The following is an 11,255-nucleotide window of genomic DNA, read 5'->3' on the forward strand; positions in this document are numbered from 1 at the left end:
AACTATAAGATAATTAAAAAAAACATTCTCATGAAACAAACAATATTTGAAAAATTAGAGGAAAAGGAATTATTAGCACTCTTGGTGGCAAAATTTGTTAATTTTTTGTTGGGGAATCCCCAATGTTGGAATGGCGTCATGTCATCATTTCTTTGGATAAAAACTTGTGTAGGCATGTTAAGGACTAGCCCTTATTGTCAAAAACTATAAGATAATTAAAAAAAACATTCTCATGAAACAAACAATATTTGAAAAATTAGAGGAAAAGGAATTATTAGCACTCTTGGTGGCAAAATTTGTTAATTTTTTGTTGGGGAATCCCCAATGTTGGAATGGCGTCATGTCATCATTTCTTTGGATAAAAACTTGTGTAGGCATGTTAAGGACTAGCCCTTATTGTCAAAAACTATAATCATTCAAGCATCATATCTTTGTCAAAACCAAAATATAAAGCATCATATCTTCAAATTTTATTCAAAAAGCTAATGTTACATATATTAATTAGGTCAAAATGGTTCATTATTTTCTTTTGCAATTGTTCTTTAATTTACTTCCGTCTAATAATTTACTCTCCGGAAATTAATCATGTCAATGATATAAATGAACATATACACAAAAAGTCAAATCAGTGAACAGCCTAAACATTTTTTTAGTTTATCCAAAATAATTAGCTTAATTTAATATAGATATGTGATTGTGTACTAAAAATATAAATTTTTTTTGTACATAAATAATTTTAAGAATAATCTACAAACATGGTCAAACAAGAGTCAAGTTCCTCCTAAAGGTATTGGGTAAAAAGGATGGAACCCAAAAGAACACCTTGAGGAGTTGAATTTCTCTTCAGTGGGAATTAAATTGGTGGAAGTGGATTGGTTGGATTTGGAGTGTAAAAACATCATCTAGTTGAAAAAAAAAAAAACAAACTAGATGTCCCTTCACTAATGTCACATGTCAGGAGTTTTAGTTTAACGTATGGGAATCAACTTCCTCCTTTGAACAGTTAAAAAGACTTAAAGTCACGGGAATACCAAAAGATATTTGGGATAAAAAAGAGTAAACCATATATCAGACTAAAACCATTGGACAATAGATTTTCTCTCCATCATGGTTTTACACTATAAAAAGGACCTCAAGCCACTTCTGTAGATCATCCTTTACTTTCACCTTCACCTCCATCCTCTTCTGAGAGCTTCTTTTCTGAAAACCTTCACCTTCACCTTTATCTTTACCTTCACCTTCACTTTCACCTTGACCTTCTTCTAGACCTTTCTTATTCCTAAAGCTGAGAAGTTAAAAAACTCATCTTTTTCTCTCCCCAAACTTTCTCTCATTGTTCATCATTTCCATGCATCACCTTCACGAGTAAAATTTGGCATTTGGCTGTTCCACTAAAACACTCAACAACCATTAACCAACCCCTGTCCACTTTAAACAAAGCTCATTCATTCTCTTGTGACATTAGCGGAGGTCTCAACACTTGTTCTCCACCTCTATTTCTCATCATTAGTTCTCGTATTGCTTTTTTGCCATTAATAGAAGTGTTTTTCTCACAAGTATACTTACCCCGAATCTCTCATCTTAACTATTATTTTTCACTTAATCTATTTTTCACAAAACTCACCCGAATCACTTGGCGACTCCACTGGGGAGGAACACTTCGACGTGATGGCTAGAGATCAAACGAGGTATAGAACCCTCTCACCACCTCCATTCGCGAATCCGGAGAATATAGAGAAAGACGAGAACACCCGAGTTACTCGTAGGGAGTTGGCACGTATTCTAAAAGGCAAGGGATCGTGAAGCTGAGTTGCAAGAGTTGGAAGAAAAAAGAGACGTTGTGGAAAGTAAGATGGAAGAATATTACCGGAGACTAGCATTAGCTTATGACAAGCACATTCGGTCCAGGGTGTTCCTAGAAGGAGATCTGGTACTAAAATCAGTAGACGCAGTAATGAGGAAGATGTCTTTGCCAAAATGGGCTCTCAAATGGGAGGGTCCTTACATTGTTTCTGAAGTACACCCCAACGGACACTGCATTCTGCTGGACCCGGATCATAGAACAACCACCGGCCTCATCAATTTCAAGTACGTTAAGTTTTGGAAGTTAGAATTTCAATTCCAAAAGGCTTTTTTATCAAGAGCCAATGTTTATGTTATATTATGCTGCAAGCATCCTGCAATGCATGAAAAAACTGCATTAGCAATCATACACTCAAAAGATGTGAATGATGCATCTTAAGAAATTTGCAGTACAAAATAGTTCCAAAAAAGTGAAGTGTCCCATCCTCCAAGCTCCTAAAAAAGAGAGAGCATAAATAGGGTAAGAAAGTTATGGGTACTTTCTTTTTTTGGCCTAAAAAGGGGAGCAGAAGAAAAATAGCAGTAAAAAATCCTGCTCTTCTTAAAACCATACCCTCCTCCTGCAAAAAAACTCAACAACAAATTCACAAGTATTTTTGAATTGTAACTCTATATTAATTAATTATTATTAATTAGTAATTATTTAAATTTTATGTTTTAAAAATATAAAATTAATAATTATTAATTGTAATTATTTAAAATTAATTGATTAAGAATTGTTTATTTATATTTTTGTTTTTTTACTATTATTGTCACCATATTTTGGGTATGCTAAGACCTTATCACGTACTATATGTATGTGGTCTTTAATATCCAGACTAAAACTTAAGTATAAAAATAAATTTAATTTTAATAATATAAAATAGTTTTGTATTGTTAGTGCATCCAAATTAAACCGTATAAAAATTTGTATAGATACGTCATGTATTTTTAGGGTTTTGCTGCAAATTGCAACGTGTATGAACCCAAGTAGTTTAAGATACTCCAATTACTAGTATTATGCTTAAGCCAGTTACTATAGAAGATAATAGTTTTACCAAGAAGATAAAAATTAATGGTATAAATATAAGAAATTTGAATTGTAATACTCGTTCTGAAATTTATTGAATGTCTTTAGATTCTCTTCTCTCTATATCTCTATTTGTATTTTTCTCTTTTATTTAGTTCATCCTTTTCTATCTTAAGTATATTCCAATATAAATACTACTTCACAACTCAACCCACATCTCTCAACATTCAAGTCCATTATCCATGTAGTAACAATATGTCTATACACAGTTAACACACTGCTTTAGAAAGATTTTTTTTTAATAAAATAAAAGAAAACATTACCATTATTATATATCATTGTGAAGCTTAAGTAGTATTTTATATGGTGGGGGCAACGAGGAAGATGAGAATATATTCAAGTTAATATTGGATGTAGAGCATTATTCGGACAATAGCACATTAATGGTGACAAAGAAACTAAGGTGCTTTGATGGGACATTAATGGTATTTGTGTGCAGAAAACTGAGGAGGGTGACATTATATTTTTACATGTAATGCTGATCCTCAACATTATATTAGACAATCGTGAGTGGTAGGGTTAGTTGGTGACGTCAATTTTCAACATTGCCTTTTAGGATCAGTCCATACTGGTTTAGGTATTTCAAGTAATTTAACATGATTATTTTAATTATAGAATTTTTCGGTTGTATTTTTTTTATTTTGTCTTTTAACATTTTTTCTAATATAAAAATACAGTCATACTACACATCCATGTATCCATGTATCTAAGTTGGCCCAAGTCCAAATCCACTCACCTCGTGATTCCACGTGCCAAAGACACGAAATGCCTCTTGCTTTTTTCGCGCTCATTATGAAAAAAACGTTACTTCTTCCTCAACACGAAATCACTACACAAAACCACTCCTTCTCTTCGAATCTCTCTCAAAATCACTCAAACTTCATTCACATTCTCTGCAAAAACCACTACTAGAGAAGAATTGCGAGAAGATTTCGCAAGAAACAAGCAAAAACGAACGAAAACAGCAATAGAGACTGACAAAGGTATGAGAAAAACTACTGTTCATTTGAAATCTTTGCAATGTAGCGTTTCTCCTAGTTGCATTTTAGGTTTACTGGATTGATTTGCTTCGTTTAGTAGATCGACGTATTCTGATTGCATTTTTACAGTGTAACTAGGGTTTTGAATAAAATTTATTCTTATTTTCATACAATTCAGTGGATAGTGTAACTAGCGCTCTGAACTTGATTGTTACTCTGTTAAATTCTTCTTTTGCATAGAGAAATATTATTCTTGATGATTGAAAGGTTATGAAATACTATTCATGATAATAGAAAGCTTATAATGATTTATTCACCACATGAATTGTGTTTGGTTCGGTGGCCTTATTGATTTTCAAGTACTTGATATTCAGTGTGTTCAGGGTTTATGGTTTATCCTGATTATATTTTTACAGTATAACTAGGATCTTGAATGAAATTTGTTCTTATTTTCATTCAGTTCAGTGGATAGTGTAACTAGGGGTTTGAACTTGGTTATTACTCTGTTCAGTTGACTTCTATTATATGGACAAATACTATTCTTGATGATTGAAAGTTTATAACGATTTATTCACGACATGAATTGTGTTCGGTTCGTGGGCTTGGTGATTCTCATTCACTTAATATTTAGTGTGTTCAGGGTTTAGGGTTTATTTTGATTGTATTTTTATAGTTACTAGGGTTTTGAATGAAATTTGTTCTTATTTTCATTCAGTTCAGTGAATAGTGTAACTAGGGTTTTGAACTTGGTTGTTACTCTGTTCAGTTGACTTCTATTGCATAGACAAATACTATTCTTGATGATAGAAAGCTTATAACGATTTATTCACCACATGAATTATGTTCGGTTCGGTGGCCTTATTGAATTTCAAGTACTTGATATTCAATGTGTTCAGGGTTTATGGTTTATTCTGATTGTATTTTTACGGTATAACTAGGGCCTTGAATGAAATTTGTTCTTATTTTCACTCAATCCAGTGGATAGTGTAACTAGGGGTTTGAACTTGGTTGTTACTCTGTTCAGTTGACTTTTATTGCATGAACAAATACTATTCTTGATGATTGAAATTTTATAACGATTTGTTCACCATATGAATTGTGTTCGGTTCGGTGGGCTTGGTGGTTCTCATTCACTTGATATTTAGTGTGTTCAGGGTTTAGGGTTTATTCTAATTGCATTTTTACAATGTAACTAGGATTTTGAATGAAATTTGTTCTTATTTTTATTCAGTTCAGTGGATAATGTATGTGAGTAGATAGTGTATGTTAATTTCAACTTGGTTGTTACTCTGTTGAGTTGACTTCTTTTGAATGGAGAAATACTAGTCTTGATGATGATTGAAAGTTTATAACGATTTATTCACCACATGAATGTTGTTCGGTTCGGTGGTCTTGGTAATTTTCATTCACTTGATATTTACTGTGTTCGGGATTTATGGTTATTCTGATTGCATACATCAATGCATTTCTAGCTGTTTCATTATTTATCATGTTTTATTCAGTGCATCAAGGGGGTTTGGTTCAGTGGGCTGGGACATTTTAATTGATTTGATTAAGATATGCATGCTTGTGCTTGTTGGTGTATTGAGTGAAGTATTGACCAATTTTTTTCATTACAGCAAAACACAACAAGACAATAGTGACAAAGAAGGAGAAGCCACACTATAACGTAAGCACATTAAATATATTTATCCGCTTTCATTCGAATAACATCTATTTTGTATTATAAATATACCATCACATTCTGTTTCAAAAATTGCAGAAAACTCATGATTGCAGATGCCAAACAAAGGCAATAGCAACAGTGTTCAAGAATATGAGTCAATAAAAGAAATATATAGTTGAAGAAATGGGATTCGGTGCCCTAGCACATGTCCCATAAATGAATGTCTCTCACACTTTCTTGAGAGAATTGATTAATTGCTATAATGAGTATCATGGATACCTAAAAACTCTCCATGGGAATATATACATCACTCCTTGCAAGGTAGCAGCTGCACTGGGTATAAGTAACGACGATAATACACTTTTCACTTCCCTGCTTATTTTCGGTTCGTTGGTGTACAAAAAATTAAACTGAACCTTTTTGGCTGATTTGTTGCTATTAAAATATTGTAGAAAATCGTTTTGCTGAAAAGGTTGATTACAGAAAACTGAATCCGAATGACAAGGTCTGTGCTGGATATGAGTGTTGAAGGAGAGGAGAACTGGAAAAAATTCAAGAGGACTTTTGTCATCTTCGTACAAAAGTGTTTCTTGCTGCCGACGACGGTAAGCATAGCCTCCCCAATCCATAAGCCACCTATCTTTCATGTGGACAACATCCGAGAGTGGGATTGGGCAAAACATGTGCTCAGCTTCTTGAGAAAAGGAATCGAAAACAAGAGAAAAGGAAATAAACAGTCCGTTGACGGCTATGTTTTTGTTTTGATGCTGATATACTTCCATGAAACTAAGTTCCATAACCCATTCAGACATGATGCTCCCCCGGCAGCGTGGGTGGCCAATTAGACAAAGCAAATGATGCTCAACCGGATTTCAGAGGAAGCAACAGACACATTGGTAAATTAAACAAAAAATTTTCCCTAAAATTTCGTTTCAAATGTTTCTAAAACACTCTACTAACTAAATAAGCTTGTGTTTTAGGTTATAATTAATTTATTCCTCCTACTTGCAATTGTTAGTGTGTTTATTTGAATCCTTGTGCATACAGAAACATTTTTCTTTATGATTAAATGTTTGTCACGTTTTATTCACCATATGAATCTTGTTCGATTCGGGGGCTTGCTCTCTTTGATTCACCTGATTGTTATTGTGTTCATTTGAATACTTGTGCATTCAAAAACATTTTTCTTGATGATTAACTTTTGTCACGTTTTATTCACCATATGACTCTTGTTCGGTTCGGTGGGCTTGCTCCCTTTGGTTCATCTTATTGTTATTGTGTTCATTTGAATACTTGTGCATTCAAAAATATTTTTCTTGATGATTAAATGTTTGTCACGTTTTATTCACCATAAAATCTTTCTCGATTCAGTGGGTGGCTCATGTTGATTCAGCTGATTGTTACTGTATTTCTCATTAAATAAGTTTCTATTTTAGAGACTTTTGTACAGAAAGCAAATAAAGAAGGAAAAAATAAAAACAAAGAAGTTAGAGAAGAAAGAAAAAGGAAAGAAAGAAAAAAAAGAAAATTGTTGATCTGGATTCTTCTTCGGAAGAAGAAAGATTTTTTGAATCTGAATCTGAATCTGAAACCGACAAAACACCACCAGCAAAGAGAACAAGACAAAAGAGGGTGGTTAAAAAACAAAAGCTTGTTGAGACGGATTCAGAAACAACAAGTGAAACTGAAAGCAATCCCATGGAATCAGAAAGCAAAAGTGAATCTGAAAACCAGTAAGTTTGATCTTCATATTGATTTCATTTAGCTTGTATTTGCTTAAAGTTGTTCTTATACGCTTGTTCTTATGTATTACAGAGAAGAAGAAATTGAAAAAACTGGCACAAAGAAAAGAAAACAACCATAGAAGGTGGTTAAAAAATAAAGCAAAAAAAGCAAGCCTGTGTCGACAGATTCAGAGGGCACAAGCAAATCTGAAAGCTAGTAAGTATTGGGTGATGTTCATTTATATGATTGTATGATGTATGATATTCATCTGGTTTAATCCAGAAATTTTTTTTTATGATTGAATGAGTATCACGTTTTGTTCAACATATGAATTGCTTTCGGTTCGGTGGAGTCTGTCAGTTTTGTTCACTTGATTGTTAGTGTCTTTTTCTTACTTATATTTTTCTCTGGTATAAATTCAATGTGTTTGTCTGTGTTGCAGAGAAAAAGAAATCGAAAAAACACCCATAGTAAAAAGAAAACAACTGCAAAGGGTGGCAAAAAAACAAACCAAATCTGAAAAGAAGTTTCTCGAATCATATTTTCTTTTCCTTTATTGATGCTTTCGTTTTAAGTTCCTTGATACTTATTTTATGAACTTTTAGATCTGAACAAGTAGAAGACAGCGTTGCAGAAAGAAAAAGACAAGCGTTGGAGACGATAACAGAAAAGAGATCAAAGAAAAGAAATGATGGAGCTCAAACAGCAAACGCTGCTCCGGATCGGTTTGACTCGACGGAGGCACAAAATGATTTCTCTGAGACGTAAGATTCGGCTTCTTATACCGAGTTATTTTTTTCTTTGCTAACTTTTTCTATAACCTTTTCTAATTCCTCTGGATTCAATTACTAATATTTATTTATCTTGCTTAGACTGTCGACTGTAAATTTCGGTAGCAAACCTCTCTTACAAACTTAGGCAAGCTCCACACCGTTTGTAAATGACCCGGACAATACTAGGTAAATTGGTTCATTGCAGTCTTTACTTTCGGTTCAGTGGTTTCCAAAAATGAATTTCATGTATTTTTAGACCTCTGCTTTTAATCTTGGTTTCTAATTTTAATTTTTTATATTTTTTTAGGAAAAATACCCCGAAAAGCGCGGTAAAATATTTTAGAAAAAAGAAAATCTATCCAAGAAAGAGTTTTAAAACTCCACCAATGTAAGTGAAAATATTTATATTACTCTTGTATATTTTGGTAATAATTTTTGTTTAATTAATCACACGAAAAACGTGTTTAAATGTCACTAGCACTACACCTGATTCTGAGGTACAAATCATTGAGGCTCGAGAAGAAACTCGTTCTGAACTTTTGAAAATGTGAGTTTTTCAATGTGCAGATTTCCATTTCTCAAAACTAATTCTAATTATTCAACATTAACTACTTCCTTGTTTACATTCCTTAGAGCTCCTCTTGCGTTGTCTCTTCCAAGTTCTCGTAAGGAAGAGTTGCTAAAAGATGACTCTATTTATGTCCCTCCGAAAAGTCAAACATAACAAACTTCTAATAATATGTAAGTTTAAAACTATTTATTCACCACATGAATGTTGTTCGGCTCAGTGAGCTTCTTGATTTTCATTCACTTGATAATTAGTATCTTCAGGGTTTAGGGATTTTATTGAACTGTTTTCTGTTTAATGCAGCATCCCCTTGAAACTGCAATAGCAGTCATGCAAAGAAGCACCAACACAACAATCAGAACAACAAAAGTAGGCTGCTGAGGAATCTTTCCCGTTAAATGTATATAGAAAAAAAAAATAAAAAAAAAATAAAATAAATTATTTTTATTTTTAAATATCTATTTATGGTTACAAATGAACATTGCTCATAATTTTAATTCAATTTCCTTTTTTTATTTGTGATTTCATTGGAAACATATACAAATGAGAATATAACATCCAAAGTTGTAAGGTGAAAGATCTTTATCAAAGAATTCCTATAGCTAATTCCAAAATTAGCAACCCAATATACATGGGGTTGAGAGGGGTTAAGACAAAAACAAGAAAAGAAGAAAAAGGGTCTTACCAAGTAAGAAGACAGAGTAAAAAGACAGAGCAAAGTTGAATGTGGGAGTGTCCTTTGCCCTAAGAAAAATTCCCAATTGTTGAAGAAGACAGAGGGTTTAGATGGTGATGGTGATAACAGTAATGATACTATTCTGTGTAAAAAATGCCCTAACAGAGATGATGAGAAACAAACTCTTTCCTACCTTTCCAAGTGTTCTCTTTCCTTATGTGTCTCTCCAAATTCAGGTACTCAAATTTAAAATGTGCCCAATTAAAAGGGTAAGAATTTCTCCCCTTCTTTTTTCCTTATATATATATATATATATATATATATATATATATATATATATTAAAATATATATAAGGAAAAAAGAAGGGGAGAAATTCTTACCCTTTTAATTGGGCACATTTTAAATTTGAGTACCTGAATTTGGAGAGACACATAAGGAAAGAGAACACTTGGAAAGGTAGGAAAGAGTTTGTTTCTCATCATCTCTGTTAGGGCATTTTTTACACAGAATAGTATCATTACTGTTATCACCACATAATCATATTCAAATTATACAGACATATTTATATTTGAATATCATTTACCAATACATATATTATTATAATAAAAATAAATAAATAAAAGAGGAGAGATTTGATTCTTTAGAGTTATTTTCTGTTTTAAAAAAAAAATGTTATGTTGATATTTTATTTAAAAAAAATTATCATAGCTATGTTGAGTACAAAAAAGTTCAATACAGCTTGAGGGAATACTTTGTACCCTCAAAGACTGCATGGGGCTTATGATTGTGTACTAAAAATATAAACATTTTTTGTACATAAATAATTTTAAGAATGATCTACAAACATAGTCAAACAAGAGTCAAGTTCCTCCTAAAGATATTGGGTAAAAAGGATGGAACCAAAAAGAACACTTTGAGGAGTTGAATTTCTCTTCAGTGGGAACTAAATTGGTGGAAGTGAATTGGTTGGATTTGGAGTATAAAAAGCGTCATCTAGTTGAAAGAAAATCAAACTAGATGTCCCTTCACTAATGTCACATGTCAGGAGCTTTAGTTTAACGTGTGGGAATCAACTTCCTCCTTTGAACAGTTGAAAAGACTTAAAGTCACGGGAATACCAAAAGATATCTGGGATAAAAAGAGTAAACCAAATATCAGACTAAAACCATTGGACAATAGATTTTCTCTTCATCATGGTTTTACACTATAAAAAGGACCTCAAGCCACCTCCGTAGATCATCCTTTACTTTCACCTTCACCTCCATCCTCTTCTGAGAGCTTCTTTTCTAAAAACCTTCACCTTCACCTTTACTTTTACCTTCACCTTCACTTTCACCTTGACCTTCTTCTAGACCTTTCTTATTCCTAAAGTTGAGAAGCTAAAAAATTCATATTTTTCTTTCCCAAAACTTCCTCTCATTGTTCATCATTTCCATACATCACCCTCACGAGTAAAATTTGGCATTTGGCTGTTCCACTAAAACACTCAACAACCATTAACCAACTCCTGTCCACTTTAAACAAAGCTCATTCATCCTCTTGTAACATTAGCGGAGGTCTCAACATTTGTTCTCCACCTCTATTTCTCATAATTAGTTCTCGTATTGCTTTTTTGCCATTAATAGAAGTGTTTTTCTCACAAGTATACTTACCCCGAATCTCTCATCTTAACTATTATTTTTCACTTAATTTATTTTTTACAAAACTCACCCGAACATATCTTTAAACTCAATAAATGCTAATAAAAATACTTGTAATTTGATTATTATCTAACTGTTTAATTTCCAGCAATATTAAATTTGTAAAATAATAATAGATTAAGATAAAATAAAAACAATTATTGCTAAATAAAATAAAGTAGGAGGGAACGTTTAGGAAATTATAATTTCCTAATCTATTTGTGGACAATATATATAATTGATCACAATTCAATT

This window comes from Arachis ipaensis, chromosome B08 (genome assembly GCF_000816755.2).
Source record: "Arachis ipaensis cultivar K30076 chromosome B08, Araip1.1, whole genome shotgun sequence".
In the NCBI taxonomy this organism is placed as follows: domain Eukaryota; kingdom Viridiplantae; phylum Streptophyta; class Magnoliopsida; order Fabales; family Fabaceae; genus Arachis; species Arachis ipaensis.